Source organism: Eriocheir sinensis, unplaced genomic scaffold (genome assembly GCF_024679095.1).
Source record: "Eriocheir sinensis breed Jianghai 21 unplaced genomic scaffold, ASM2467909v1 Scaffold221, whole genome shotgun sequence".
Lineage (NCBI taxonomy): Eukaryota > Metazoa > Arthropoda > Malacostraca > Decapoda > Varunidae > Eriocheir > Eriocheir sinensis.
The window spans coordinates 409,772-426,807 of record NW_026111523.1 but is presented as its reverse complement, the minus strand read 5'-3'; the positions used below and the strand labels follow the sequence as shown (position 1 = coordinate 426,807).

Here is a 17,036-nt window from a genome sequence, read left to right as displayed (position 1 = left end):
CGCCATCTTGCCTGGACAAACTACGATATCAACACTGTGTTTGTAAACATCGGGTTCCGCGCATGCGCAGATCAGGATGGGATGTCTTAGGATACGTGGATGGCAGATGACACAACACCGGTGTTACACGCCATAGTGTCCTCCCCCGCCTAAATGTCCTCCCCCCCGTCGGGTCCCCGGTGTCGGAGCGAACATAAACAAACAAAGGCCAGCTGATAGCAGTCTCACGCCAGAGTGTCCACCACAACAATGGCTTCGGATCTCCGCGACAGGATTTTCCATTTTAATGAGAATTTAGTCCCGCTTAAGCAACTAATTCTTAACAACCAGTATCCACCAGGCTTGACTGGAAATCAAAGGAGAATTTTGAGAAGACAGAGGGAACATCACATGATAAAAGGTGAGTACTGATCGAGTGAAAATAGTTTATTGTTTCGGGGAAACAACAAAGGGGTACTCTTGCATTTAATAAACTCTGGTTTGTTGAAAAAGCCAGTCAGCCTGAATAGCACCCGTGGAAAGTGGCAGCCACAAGCTGAGCAATACAGTGGTTTGTGTTTTATGGTTCCAGGGCTGAAGGTCAGCTCAGGCTAGGGCAGGTCATACCCAGTCTTGCCCCCCCCACATAATTATCAGAATTTATCTACGATCACTATGTAAATGGCCTTCATTAAGAACTATGAAAGGGAAAAAGAAGGCCTGGGCCACTTAAGGAAATGGCCATAAGTGTCTAGGAAGTGCTGTGGCTGTACAAAAATAGAACACTACAAAGATGGCCACCCATGATGTGAACAAAGGCACCCAAGGCAGGCCAGCCATGTGCCAGGTCAAGTGGGCAAATTACCCTACTTTCCCCTTAAAAATTACCCGCTTTGCTTTACAATTAGTCAGTGCGCCATATGTTTTAAAAACAAACACACACACACACACACACTATATATATATATATATATATATATATATATATATATATATATATATATATATATATATATATATATATATATATATATATATATATATATATATATATATATATATATATATATATATATATATATATATATATATATATATATATATATATATATATATATATATCTATATATATATATATATATAAGGTGTATATATATCTATATATATATGGTCAAAATATTCATACTCATCAGTGTGTACTGCTGTGTAGAGTTGTTGGTAAACCATGTCATGCCTGAGAATAGAAATTAAAGTGTTTGGTGACTATATTAAGAAAATTACATTAAAAGAATCCTGATGGATCCTAGCATCATGACTCATGAGGACTGACTTCAGTTTGTGAGTATGTAGTACTATGTTATATTCAATGTATAGGTCGGTGCGCTCTCTCTCTCTCTCTCTCTCTCTCTCTCTCTCTCTCTCTCTCTCTCTCTCTCTCTCTCTCTCTCTCCTAAATAGCTAGATTTCAGAGGGTTTTGCAGTCTGTGGTGAAATTACTCTAGAAATCTGTCTTTGTCTATGCTTCTACCCCATTACCCTGATAGTGTTCAGATTACCCAAAAAACAGGGTAATTACCCTGCACCTGGCAGCACATGATGTGCTTGGCAGTGTTACGCAGATTATGACACCCTGGCTAGTGAGAATGAAGAATGTATGCAATCTGCACGGTTGCAGACCATCAGTGGCACACACAACACTGCAAACGCTAATCTCCATGGGAAATCCATAAAATAGTGGAAGAGATACATGGTCAAGGGGAGGGAGACTAGAGGCCAGTAGACAAAGACACTCCTTCACCCTATAGGCACACAATTTCCCAGAAGCCAGAACAACAGAGGCAGAGGTGTTGAGCTACCAAGTGGAGAAAAGAAGTCATTTTTGAAGGACCTGTAATTATACCATAAAAAAAAGACTGTACATTTGGCTAAAATGGAATCAGCTGTCCTTATGAACACTCAAAATCATGCCCAAAGCTCCTCACACTTGGCTTGGACAAACAGATACACAATGCAGACAAGGGAAGCATTGTAAAGACTTGCACCCAATTTGAAAAATTTTGTTGAGTTTTGAATTAATATAACAGTTTCTTGTCAAAATCACATTCTATATTACTGAAATAATAGGCCTGGCCAGCGATGGTCAGGGCTGCCACTCAGGGTGCCTCGCCATAACTGTTATTTTGTCCTTCAACTGCTGTGCTAAATCCCCTCACTCACAGAATTTTCTAATGAAGAAACAGTAAATTTTAAAATTAAATCAAATCTAACCTAACTAATCTCCTAACTTAAGGCTTTGCGTCTTAACCCCCTTGAAAATTAAGAAATTTATATCATTGTTATTTCTAAATTTTTCAACCTAGTTCAACTGTGAAAATGTTGAGATCTATTCAATGAAACGGTTAAGGTTTGATTGTTTCATGGATGCTGTAAAGCAGTATATAATACCATTACTTTTACATGTGGTAAAGTTATCCTTTTGTTACAGAGAACCAGCTGTATCGCAAGAGAAGAGCGGGCTTTTTTTTTCATTATCTTTTTTTTTTTGTGCCCTTGAGCTGCTTCCTATGTTTAAAAAAAAAAAAAAATCCACCAAGACAGTATATAATAATTTTGTCTGCCTTCTGTTTAAAGTCAGCAACACAACACAAGGTGATAGTGTTATTTCCATTTAATACTTGATATTAGCAACACATCAAAAATAATTATGCCACAGCTACAATTCTTTACAGAATCAGGATAGAAGCACAATAACCCTGCCTACCTTTCAGGTTTACTACATCCTTTCTTTACTTTTTTCAGATATCAACTTGTACAACTTGCCAGACTTTTGAGGTTGTAAAGACACAAGCTCCCACACTTAAACAAATTAAGGTGTCTCAACCCATGGAAGTCGTAGGCATGGATCTTATTGGTAAGTGTTTTGGTGTATTTATCGCCTCTACATCAATGGATAATATTTAATAATGTTTAGTCCATTTCTTTCATGCTTTGTTGGTGGACAGACGGAATGAAACAGATTATAGTTATTGCTGTCAAATTAACACACACACATATTTATACATGTGTGCAGTATCTGTCATAATGTTGTTTAAGACTGAAGATTTTGATATTTTTTATCAATGTACTGAAGCTGATGATTGTTAAAATTTAGTATAATTGTTAGTGTCATCACTATTTGTCAAACTACATTAGTGTAGCATATTAATTGTCCATTATGTAAATTCCAGCTATTGTCACATGGATTTCCATGCTTGTTTTCAATTTACCATAATTTCTTGAGCAATAGGTTAGATATATATATATATATATATATATATATATATATATATATATATATATATATATATATATATATATATATATATATATATATATATATATATATATATATATATATATATATATATATATATATATAGAGATATATATACATATATGAGAAATTGATTTAGGATTTACATGTTATTACAGGAAAAGCTAAGGTAGTGTTGCAAGCAGGCAGTGACAAATACAGTTCAGCGACATGACATGCTCATCTTGTCCAGGACCACATCCAGTATAATGAAGGGCAATCAGTTTCTAGTTTATTAGAATGCATATGAGATTTTAAGATGCATGATGAACCCTTGCATGTTTTATGGTGTCTTAAAAGTTTTAGGTGAACATCGTGAAATATATTATATTTTACCTGTAAAATGTAACTCATTTATTTACTTTTGCTAAGGTTTCACATCAGGAAGTATGGTCCTCTTCTTACTGTTTCTTATTATTGTGTGTACATAAACACATTACTTTCTCACACTTATGTTGGCTAATAGTTCACTCTATGATGGCATGTTCCCCTGCAATGACCTCTGTATCACATTTACTGCTTTCTCTTACTTATTTTTGTTATGTGGTTGCCACTAGCATTAGGGCCCCAGTTACTGTTATTAGGTTATAAGAAATAGCAGCTGCACTTAATTAGCCTAACTGTTACCTTTTTCTGACAAATTAAAACCTAAAGGGTGGAATGTACAGTGAAAGCCATAAATCATCTCAAAAACTTCAAAATTATGGCGTAAAAAGTCGGACCAGAAAACCCTGTCACCCGCCCTTTAGGGTTTAACCTCCCTGCTTCATGCCCTGGCCAGTAATCCTCACATCCCTGCACTTAGGAGTTTGGTTCAGTAGGTTTTGTATGCCTTATTTATATTACTATAAAATCTTACCATCCTCACACCAGATAAGATAATGGTTTTTGCATGTGGAATTTTGTATCTTAAGAGATCTTACAAATGACAGAGTGTTGCTCTGCGATGGATTTCTCAATTGACTTCATTGATTTAGAAATGATGAGTTAAGGGATGATGATAGAAGATACTTTGATGCAGTAAATACTGTTACATTTACAATTGCCACAATTTAATTTTCCACAATATTTTGAAACAAAACAACTTAGCATTCAGTGTTCCATTGTAATGACACCTTTATTATCTGTTTTCTGCCACCACATAGTAAGTCATTACAGTGCTGCTCCTCATGTTTTTCAGCTAAATGATATCCATCGTGGGAGGAAATATGCCACTACATGTATACTGATATATTTTCACTGTATTACAGGACCACTGGCGATGACCAAGAGTGGGAGTCAGTACGTATTGACAATTGTGGATTACTTCACCAAATATGTACTGTTGTTCCTCTTCCAAGAAAGGATGGGACAGGTGTCAACAATTGCATCAAGCAGTACATAAGCATGTAAGATGAATTTCATTGATACGTACTGGTTTTGTAGGTCTTTGTATTCCAATGGGACAATCCTTAGTGTAATAAGATATCAATAGTATTTCCTTTACAGTATTCTTAGGTAGAATAAGCATAAACATACACAAAATATATTTTATGTAAAATATTTATGGCACTGTAAGGTCCATGAGGGAGAATGTAAGCTCGCTGTACCATATGGTGTGTGTTTATGTTTTCACAGATTGGGAGCACCAAAACGCCTCATCTCTGATCAAGGGAAGGAGTTTTGTAATAAGGTATGGATCATTTAGAATGACAGGTATAATATGGAGCTTTTGAACAACAATTTTTTTATATATATATATATATATATATATATATATATATATATATATATATATATATATATATATATATATTATATATATATATATATATATATATATATATATATATATATATATATATATATATATATATATATATATATATATATATATATATATATATATATATATATATATATATATATATATATATATATATATATATATATATATATATATATATATATATATATATATATATTGTATTCTGTTTTAACTGTAATATTGCAGTGTTCTTCCTTAGTTACATCTGTTGCTTTGTAGTTTCTTAGCTTCACCTTTTGCTCCTTTAAGCACCTGAACACAGCTTGGCATTCATAAAATCTACTGGTGGTAAGGTATGATATACTACATGTATGACTTCTTTAGATAGTCACTTTGAAAGGTTGTCCATACTTAATAGGCCTCACCAATTTTTCAGTTCGGTTAAATCAGGAAATTTTGAACTTATGATAATGGTTGTGCACTATTTTGTACCTCCCATACTGTAACCAAGTAGGGGGGAAGGAACACCACCTCCTTACTGTCAGCTGAAGGAGAGGACATTCATGTCCCCTGATCCCTGTCACACATTCATTTGCTGCCGTGCAGTCCTGCCACAACAGTAGTTGTCACCCCGCCATGACTTATTGTGGAAAGTTTAATATTTTCTTTAGTGTTTAGTGTAGCCTGAACGGATCACTCAACCCATGGCTATAAGCTACATAAATGTGTTAGGATGATTAACACATATATAATTAATCTTACGGTTTGTTGAAAATTACTCGATCATTGACAGTTTCTACAATGTGTGCAATATTTTTACATGCAATGCCTCATACTTTCAGATCAACAATGAATAATGAAGGCAAGGATGTTGTCGGGCCCAGTGAATTTACTTGTCAAGTCCTTCTGTAATGCCAGGATTCCCCCTCTCCTCCCCATACTGTTAATGGTAATGTTGAGGGGGGCTGTTGGAAGAAGGGGCTGTGTGGCATGGTTGGTGTCTGGTAGTGTTCTTGGGTGCACACTAATTGGAACGGTGTTGTGGGCTGGTTACTACTGTGATATTGTTGTCTTTCTGTGATATAATAGTGTTGGTAGCATATTTGCATGCCCTAAAGAATTTGAAAAAATGTTTATGTTGTTACTTAAATTGTCTGCGAGGAAGGTTGCTATGTGTTTGTGTTCGGCAAATTTTATGTTTTTGTTAAGTGTTTTTTGGGGGGCCATCTAATTATCTGTTGTGTTGTATGTCTGTATCTGTAGCTTTTTTATTATTATAATTAGTAGTAGTAGTAGTAGTAGTAGTAGTAGGTAGATAGTAAATTAATACACAATTGTGTAAATAACTATATGTAATTTACCAAATATATATTTATGCAAGAAATTTTGGAGCCTTCTTTGACCCTTAAATTAATTATGGATGGTTGTTAGACTACCAAAGGAATATCTTGTAACATGAAGAACTAGAGAACTAGAGAGCATGAAGAACTGGGGTCTTCCTTAAGCCCTTGGGAGGGAAGGAAGGGGAAAAACGTGTACCAAGGTAAGTAAGATCTTGCAGCATGAACTGGGGTCTTCCTCCGAGCGCTTGGGAGGGGAAGAAGGGCACAGACCTGTTACCAAGGTAAGGAATCAAAATCATGCTATATGAAGAACTGAGGACTTCCTCAGAGCCCTTGGGAGGGGAGGAATTATGTGAAAATATGTACCAGGGGGGATCTTATAACAAATGATGTCCTTAGAAGAGAAGAAAATATAAATGGATAGCTCTCTGGGACCTATTACATTCTTAAATAGCCATTTTTCCAGCAAGATACTTGATTCCTGTAGACAATCAAACCTCACCCATAGCACAGTGTACCGCAATGTAATTCTGATAACCTGAGTTGTTATACAGAAGGGTCATATGTAGTAGACCCCACATAATTATAAGAGAAAGCAATCTGCTTTGGGGGGGGGGGTAAGCTATTTATATAGCACCACCCCTCACTTTTTTTTAGATCATCTTCAAAATTCCCTTAAAGGGCTTATATAAAGAAAAATAAAAAGCACATATGCATGGCATGCTCAATTCGCTCCCCCCCCCCCCCCCACACACACACAAAAAAGGGCCTCATAGGCTACGCATATCGACATTTTTTTTACTATAGCAAAAGGCTATTTGCCGTTAATTTACTGATGAATCACTGTCATGAAGGCTATTTATTGTCCCTTCACTTCATTTATACAAAGCAGAGCGTTGTAATGTATTCACTGATGTTTTCCTATGAAAGAATATAACAATATGCCCTTCCGTGCTGGAAAATAATGGGAGGACATTTAGGAATTTGAGGACGCGGCGGAACACGATACCGTAAGCCTTAATGTCCTCCCTTTTGTTTGTAAACAAAGGGGGACATTTAGGCGGGGGAGGACACTGTGGCGTGTGACACCGGCTCACTTAAAATCAAAACCTTATTTCTTATGTTCTTGTAACTAATTTATTTATGGACCAATATCTTTTATTCAGAAAGCAATTTCAACAGGAAGGATAGGAGATTAATGATCACTATCGCTCGTTTTTTATAGAATAGTAAAAAATATTTCCTAGATATCGATAATAAAATATTAAAAAGTTGAAAAATGTTTGTCAAAAATCTAAATCAACTTCAAACAAAAGTTAAAATAGCGAACATAATTCCGTTTTCATACTTTCAGAAGTTGAATAAAAACAATAGACTTAAATAAATGCCTAAAATAAGAAGTTAGGACAACATTTTTCTTTACCATGTTCTACATATATACCAAAAGAAAGAGGAAAAATAAAGATATTTATAAGCAAATAATTAAGTTATTACTTATTTGAAATTATTACTAGAAGAACGCCTAAAATAGGTGGTTCTTGTAATTATTATTAAAAAAAATAATAGTAATTATTATAAGTTTTAACGATCAGATGATCGGAATGGTGATCGGAACAGCAGTACTTAAAAAATGATCGGATGATCGGAATCGGATCAGCTGCCTAAACTGATCGGATGATAGTGTATCGGACCAGCACAAAGTGATCGGTGCCCATCACTGGAGGTGACCTTATAGAAGTGTTTAAAATGTTCAAGGGTTTCGACAACGTTAATGTTCATGATTATTTTAGTCTCTCAATCAAGTGTAACAAGAAACAATGGATACAAAATAACGAGGAAGTGTCTCAACTCAAATGAATCGAAACACTTCTTCAACCGTGTCATCAATGTATGGAATGGTTTGCCTCAAAACGTCGTCGAAAGCGAAACTATTTGCACGTTCAAAAACCGACTGGACAAATATTTAGAAGCTAACCCGAACATCCGCTTAGTCGTCGTGAATGATCTTTTTATTCATATAAACATTGTAATTTTTCTGTACTACATGGTATTCTTCCTTTTCATGCCAGCCTCGGCTGGAGGGACTGGTGGGAGGGGAGGAGCCCTCGCCTTTGCTGTCCTGTGTCTCTGACTCGTAGATTAGAGTACATGGTAGCAACAACAAACAGGCTAGTTAGGACCAAGAGGTCTGTGGCTGTTTGCTTTTCCTTTGTACTCCTGTGTACTCCTCCTCCTCCTCCTCAGCCAAGACCGATGCGGAGATATACTAAATAAACACTGTATCTGATGACCACCACCACCAACAACAACAACAACAACGTCACCACCACCATCACCACTACCTCCACCAACAACAAAAGGACATAAATACCATAACCACCACCCACACCACCACCAACACCTGCTGCATGTCTCTCGCTCTCTTTCGCTCGTCTCTCTCTCTCTCTCTCTCTCTCTCTCTCTCTGTCTCTCTCTCTCTCATACCAAGGTGTCTGTTTCTGTTGAACTATCAATCAACTTACTTAATTTTCTCCTCCTCCTCCTACTCTTCGTCCTCCTCCTCGTCCTCCTCTTTCTCTTCCTCCTTAACATTCTCTTCTTCCGTCTCTTCTCTTCGTCTTCTTTTCCACCTCTTTCTGCTCTTCCTCCTCATCTTCCTCCTCATCTCCCTCCTCCTCCTCTTCCTCCCCCTTGCACACTGTCTTCTTCCCCAAGTTATCATACGCAGTAGTGGATAGATCTGTGGCGCACGTCGATCAGGTGGCACGAAGTTATGTCCAGGTATGAATAGGTGGGTGGGCTGCGGGCGGGGAGGGGCGTCCGTGGGGTGTTCTGCGGGGCGTCGCGTCTTGTTTGCTGATAACAGGCGATGCTTCAGCCAATTGCCAGGCTGCTGCCGCCCCTGGACACTCGTGGGTGGCAGCTGTAGGGGAAAAGGAGACGTGGTAGGAGGGCGAGAATCAGAAGTATTTGAAGGACGCAGTTTGGAAAGGCGAAGGGTTAAAAAGCGGGGAGCCGGGTGACAAAGTGCCCGGGATGTTGCTCGTAATCAACTGAGAGAGGTACTTAACGCCACTCGTCCGTCTTGCAGGGCCCGTGAGGTGGCTGGCAACAAGCGTGTCTGGCCTCCTGACGGACTGACGGCTGCCCGGCTGACGTGGAGTGCCGCCCGACGTTCTCCTTTTCGGTAACTAGATTCTATTGTCATACTTGGCGCCTGAAGTATATGGCGATGCCGGGCTGTGACGGACGGATATGTACACTTGAGCTGTGTGGGTGTGGAGTGGAGGCGTGGGGTGGTAGCAGTGTGGGGGTGTGGAGGCCTTGTGTGTGTGGGAAGGGCGTGGGCGTGTGGGTTGACGTGGAGGGGGATGAGGAAGAGCTGAATTGTGCTCTGAGGGGGAGATGAGATGAGGGGAAGGGGAAGACCGACACACACACACACACACACACACACACACACACACACATACACACGGCAGCAGCGGTGACCTAAGCCTTCCCCACGGGAGCATGCATTACCCTCAAGCTTTAGTATTCCAATATGTATAAATCCGGCCCGTAACAGCGGCCCGTCACTCGCTATAAATACAGGCGGCACCTTCGAGTGGCAACATTTCAGCCAGCAGATAGGCGGGGGTTCGGTTCCCGTTAGCACCGCCAGAGGGCAGCACTGAGGCGAGTCGAGCTGCGTGCCGACCCTTTGAAGCCTTGACTAAGAGTAATCAAACCCAAAGGGGACAGGCTAAGAGAAACTATGGTTCATCAGCTTCACATCGTACCTTAACAATACCCATGAACACCTGTTAGGCATAAGTAAGGAGGCGCGAGCTTTGTCTTACTGGAATCTAATCTTATACGTGGTTAAAACTATCACTGCTTTTCTATTCGACTGACTAAAGACCTTCACTTGACCAGCTCTTGACCACTGAATGACCAGGCAAGGGGAGGAAGTAGGGGGAAGCGGATCATCGTATTGAGAGCATGGCGGCGGTGTCTCTCGCGCGTGTTTTGTCGTGTGTAGTGTCGTGAACTTTATCACTGGTCATCCGCGTCATCCGTCACCGATCACCCTCCACGGCCCGTCAGGAGGATAGATGAAGGTATGGTGAATATTTTGAGCCTATCTACGTGTCACTTACGCTTATGGTTGCTGTGTAATTTGGTCTCCATGAACATCTTCATTTTCACTCACTGCTGGTCAGCCATCACGCGTTACGAAGGTGGAGGAAGATGGGTTCACAGCTTCCCTCCTGTGTTATTGGCTCCCCTGGTTATGTCCGTAGCGAGCGTTGCATTTCTCTTGTCTTAATCGTTCAACATCCTCACCATAGCTTATCCGTAGGTATTTGCCGTCATTCAAAGTGGTATAGGAAGGTATGGTGAATGTGTTAAGCTTCTCTGTGGGGGGCTCCCGTGGTCCCGTGGTAGAGTCTCGGCCTTGCGCTTCGGCGGGTTGCTAGGGCGTGGGTTCGAGACCTATCCCGTGCCATGGGGGTGGCACGGGATAGGTCCGACACCCTCAGCCCCGTTGTTGGGCCTCCTCCTTGAAAGAATTGGGTATCTCTCTACCAGCCGTCTGGGGGGTTGCCTTCCTCCATTGGGGTATATCCCCAACGAAATCCCCCCCCCCCAAAAAAAAAAAGCTTCTCTGTGACATTTCCTCCCGTGGTTTACGTGCGTATTAAGAGATTTAGTTTTCTTAAGTAATCGTTGGAAATCCTCGCCATCACTCATCGTTCACCATTTATATTAGATAACAAGGATAGAGAAAGGTATGGCGAATGTTCAAAGTGTATGCGTGTGTTATTATGTCCAGTTAATAATATATCAATGGAGGTGAAATAATGGCCGAGTCGTTCTGTAATACCTGTGTCGGGGAAAGTGTGTGTGTGTGTGTGTGTGTGTGTGTGTGTGTGTGTGTGTGTGTGTGTGTGTGTAAGTAAGTAAGTAAGTAAGTAAGTAAATATTTATTGCCTTTAAAATATAAGAATATTGTTATATATAAACATAACATAAAACATGGCAATGGCACAGCCTGTCAAGCCGAAGCTTCCCGACAGACATGGAATTATATTATTTTATTTAATGTTTACATTGGCACAAAATTGGTACCTAATATATTATTAACTAACGTATAGAACAATAAGAATAATTATAATAATATGTTGCTGAGAATAACAATAACAATATCAATTATAATAATAATAATAATAATAATAATAATAATAATAATAATAATAATAATGAACATTACACTTGTGAAACTAAGTTCATATCACACACTACATTTGATTACTACTTTGACAATTATATAAATAAGTTTTCACAGATTTTTTAAAAATGGATAAATTTATATGATTGAGAAGAGTCTTAATATGTAGAGGCAATGAATTCCACATTTGGGGACCTGAGTATAATATACTGTGCTTAAAGAGAGAAGTTCTGAACTGTTGACATATGAGATTGATATCATTACCTCGAATGTTGTATGATGTGTGTACCAGTCTGAAAGGCTGACCTCCACAATACTGTGTAAGGCACTTGTAAATGCTTAACAATAAAAAATATTTATGAATATTTGGAAAACTAAGAAAATTTTGTGTATTAATTATATTTCGTGTTGACTCAAACCAACTCATATAGAATATACACCTAAAATTTTTATTTTGAGCTACTGATATTTCCTTAATGAAGGACTGCCAAGTACAGGCCCAGACTGATACACAATAGGTGAGATGGGGATAACAAAGTGTGTAATAAATACTAGTGAGGGATTCAGGTGTGAGATTGTTGCGGACTCTGTATAACATACCGCACATCCTTGCTAATTTATTTGTGACAAATGAAATATGTTGATTCCAATTCATATTCTCATCTATGTAAACACCCAAAAATTTTGTGAAATTTACTCTGTCTAATGTGTTTCCCTCTATGTGTGTGTGTGTGTGTGTGTGTGTGTGTGTGTGCAAAGTCTAATTCTGTGATCGGCTTGAAAAAGTAACTGTGTGTGTGTGTGTGTGTGTGTGTGTGTGCAAAGTCTAATTCTGAAATTGGCTTGAAAGAGTAACTGTGTGTGTGTGTGTGTGTGTGTGTGTGTGTGTGTGTGTGTGTGTGTGTGTGTGTGTGTGTGAAAAGTCTAATTATGACATTGGCTTGAAAGAGTCACTGTGTGTGTGTGTGTGTGTGTGTGTGTGTGTGTGTGTGTGTGTGTGTGCAAAGTCTAATTCTGAAATTGGCTTGAAAGAGTAACTGTGTATGTGTGTGTGTGTGTGTGTGTGTGTGTGTGTGTGTGTGTGTGTGTGTGTGTGACTTAGGTTCTTACATTTTGATAGAGTGACTGTGTGTGTGTGTGTGTGTGTGTGTGTGTGTGTGTGTGTGTGTGTGTGCAAAGTTTAATTCCGAAATTGGCTTGAAAGAGTAACTGTGTGTGTGTGTGTGTGTGTGTGTGTGTGACTTAGGGGCTTACATTTTAATTCTGGCCATTTTCTCGACTTCCTTCGCTCCTGCTCGGCCACTTCAGCTCAATTAGTGCGGCTCGCGTGTCGCTAAGTGCCGAGAGTGACTGGCTGAGGAAGGAGGTTTTTATTTTATCTTTCACGTTCTTTTTTTATTTCCGTTGTCGTGGGTGATTTTTTTGTGGGGTGAGTCGAAGTTCCATTCCGGTGTGTTCGGGGGCAGGGCGGGGGCAAGAAACTGTTGATGTTGTTATTCGTCCACTTATTTTCTTCCTTTTTCCTCCTTTTTTTTTATTCTTGTCAATGCTATTTTCATCTTTATCTTCCCTATAGCCTAATGTTTTCTAACAAACCATCTACCTTTAACTTGTTACTTAATCTTTAAAACTCATTTATTACTATTTCTACTTATCATTAATCTCAGTGGCACTGTGGAGAGAGAGAGAGAGAGATAGAGAGAGAGAGAGAGAGAGAGAGAGAGAGAGAGAGAGAGAGAGAGGGGGCGGAAGGAGTGACAGAAAGGGAAGGAAGGTAGGAAAGGTTGTTGTTAAAGATCTACCCCTAGTATTACTAGGGGAACGGGCCCTTGTCCGAAGACAAGAGGGAAGTTAAGAGGGAAAAGATCGCTCCTCCTGCACCAGGGCCCGTATCTTCGAGAGCTATTAACTTTTACTCTTAAAGTTACTATCAAAGATAATAATTTCAAATTATTAAGAGTAAAACCTATCCTCGTCAACTTTGAGTGTAGGTATTAGCAAATCCCTGGCTACTATTATCTTCTTCTTCTTCTTCTTTATGGCGGGCTCGTTGCTAAGGACGCCTCCGTGCAAAACGTAAACATCCGACATGAATTAAGTGTATATTTCAAAAGAAAAATAAAGAAAAGAGGTATAAATGTACAACAAAAACATAATAAATGGCAAACACAAGAAAATACTGAGTTTTGTGGCAGATAGAAGCAGCCTCAAAGGCTGCTTTTACTCCGTCACTCGTCAATACCCGTATCTCCCCTCCTGCGTCACGACTTGCTCTGCTGAAATTACCGCACCATAACCATGTCATCTGCCCCAGTGAGCACATCTATGGGCCGGAGAACCAGCGCAGAAAAGGAGTAAGTTTAATTGGTCGCCAGATGAAACGGTCTTCTTACATCAAATTCAAGAAAAAATACGTATAATCAGAGGGTGTTATGGGAAGAGTATCACCCCTGAGGATAAGAAGAGAGCGTGGACTGAAGTGGCAGAAGCTGTAACAAGGTTAGTAATCACATATTCATGGTTCAATTAGCTTACAAACTAACCTAACCTAATCAAGTGGGTATTTTTTGCATAATAACACAACCACTGACCTTCCAAATAGAACATACCTTTTTATTCTGTATCTGAATAGTTTCATTACGACCATTTCTGCCACAACCCCCTCTCCCTCAACAACCTAACATAGCTAAACCTAACCATGCCAAACCTGCCCCGTCCTACCGAACACATCCTAACTTAACATGCCAAGTTTGTTGGGGGGGAAGAGGGGGTTGGTATAGATAGTTAAGGCATATTTGCCCTGTTTTCATTCTTTATTTATTTTTATTTATTTATTTTTTTTTTTGAGGGGGGGGGGGGGAATGCAAGGCAAGCCAGCCAATGGACACTTTTAAAAGTAATTTATTTCAAGACTATATGGGAATAGATAGGTTTTGTGAGAATGGTAAAGTAAGATTAAAATAGTATATATATAGCATTGGCCAAACAGATTATGGTGATATAATGTTAGATTGGAATGTACTCAAGATAATGAAATTAAGGTTAACGCTTTTATTTTGTATGTTACATATTCACATATCCATGATTCAAGTAACTTGCAAACTAACCTAACCTCGTCAAATGGGTATTTTTGTATACAAACACAACCACAGAGTTTCCAAACAGGACATATTATTTCCTACTGCTCCACGTGAATAGCATCATCATGACCATTTCTGCTGCAACCCCCACTCCCTCAACAATCTAACATAACTAAACCAACTCCTGCTAAACATGTCCTACCTAACACGTCCTAACCTAACATGGTAGGTCCCCAAGTTTGTTAGGGTGGAAAGGGGGTTAGTATAAGAGAGTCAAGTCATATTTACCTGTTATTTTATTTATTCCTTATTTAGATTTTTTTTTGGGGGGGGGGGTTGGGCATGCCAGACTCTCAACACTTTTACAAGTATTTTATGTTAAGTCTATATCGGAATAGGTAGATTTTATGAGAATGGTAAAGTAAGATTAAAATATTATTTTGATAGCATTGGTCAAACAGTTTCTGGTGATATAATGTTAGGTTAGAAGTACTCAAAAGAATGGAATTAAGATTAATGCTTTGAATTTTTTTGTATAGCTGTATTGTGTAATATCATCCTACTTAGAGAAAAGCATTTTAGAAAAGTAGGTAATGAAAAGTAGTATTTATGGCCATGTTCATAACAACTAAAAAGTTAATGTCTTATGATGCATGTAAATAAAATACCGGTACTGATTTAGCTTTCCATCACAGCATGTATTAAATGTTATTGGAGAAGGTATGGGAAATAAATAGCATGCCATAGTGAAACGATTAAGAAACTTGCTTCACATTTATACCCTGACAGTGCCTTCCCTGGGAGTGGACCCCGTACGCAGGATGACTGTGAGAGGCGTTGGTACAACGTACAACAAAAATCAAAGCCTTGCATTGCCAAGTGCAAGAATGAGCAGCGGCAGACTGGTAATTTTTTTTAGTTGTTATGTCTTTAAATGTAAAACTTATATTAGTTAGTTTTTTATGTGCTCACAGAATGCAGCTATACTGGCCACAATGCCTTTATTTCAGCTTAAAGTTAATAAGTTCATAGCAGTGAACTGCATATTTGATATAGAATTTTTTTTAATGTTCATCTGTCAATGACTATCAATCTATCTAAATACCTTGGTTGTCTTCCCCCAGTGAAGGGTTTTAGCCAAGACAGGCACACACTTACTCACACACTCACACTCATGTACACCACTCTCTCAGCTGCACAGCCCCTGAGGGAGTAAAAAAGGCCCTCACTGTATGGGGGATTAGCTGCACAGTTCAAACAGGGAACTTCCACACCAAGGCCTCACAGCATACACTGGTTTACCCCTGCCCCTTCATAACAATGACATTTCCCCCAGCACCTGAGTGCCCCACACGTGTGGCACCACAGATACGCAGGCGCCTGCCTATATAACTATGACATTAACTGTGGCAAATAAACTGGTGTATGACATCATAGGCTGCTCGTCTCATATATTTGAAGGGGTACCAGAGCCACTCAGCACTGACATGATGTGCTAGGGATAGGACAGCAGCAACAGTCAAGCAGCAGTGAAATATTGACTGGCCTGTATGTTTTTGGCAAAAACTTTTATATTCTTATTAAAACAATTTATTAATTACCCTTAAATTCATATTCTTTGTAGATACACACTTTATCAGTATTGCTAGAGACCATCCCAGCACATTGTTCATTACTTGTGGAAAAGATACCATCAGCTGCTCCGGCAGCAGCCACTGCTTCAGTATCTGCTGGCCCTATGACACCTGCCACTGCTTCATCATCTGCTGGCCCAATGACACCAGCCACTGCTTCATCATCTGCTGGCCCAATGACACCTGCCACTGCTTCATCATCTGCTGGCCCAATAACACCAGCCACTGCTTCATCATCTGCTGGCCCAATAACACCTGCCACTGCTTCATCATCTGCTGGCCCAATAACACCAGCCACTGCTTCATCATCTGCTGGCCCAATGACACCTGCCACTGCTTCATCATCTGCTGGCCCAATAACACCTGCCACTGCTTCATCATCTGCTGGCCTAATAACACCTGCCTCTGATTCATCATCTGCTGGCCCAATGACACCAGCCACTGCTTCATCATCTGCTGGCCCAATGACACCTGCCACTGCTTCATCATCTGCTGGCCCAATAACACCTGCCACTGCTTCATCATCTGCTATTTAATAACACCTGCCACTGCTTCATCATCTGCTGGCCAATAACACCTGCCACTGCTTCATCATCTGCTGGCCCAATAACACCTGCCACTGCTTCATCATCTGCTATTAATATTACCTGCCACTGCTTCATCATCTGCTGGCCCAATGACACCTG

General features: G+C 39.4%; 1 long non-coding RNA gene across 1 annotated transcript; it reads left to right on the top strand.

The window, feature by feature from the left end:
• Positions 1-253: 253 nt before the first annotated feature.
• On the top strand, positions 254-7,140 carry LOC126990898 (uncharacterized). The gene is made up of 5 exons (XR_007744894.1): positions 254-400; positions 2,779-2,890; positions 4,582-4,719; positions 4,949-5,003; positions 5,921-7,140. It is a non-coding gene; the product is annotated as an uncharacterized LOC126990898 (long non-coding RNA).
• Positions 7,141-17,036: the final 9,896 nt, after the last annotated feature.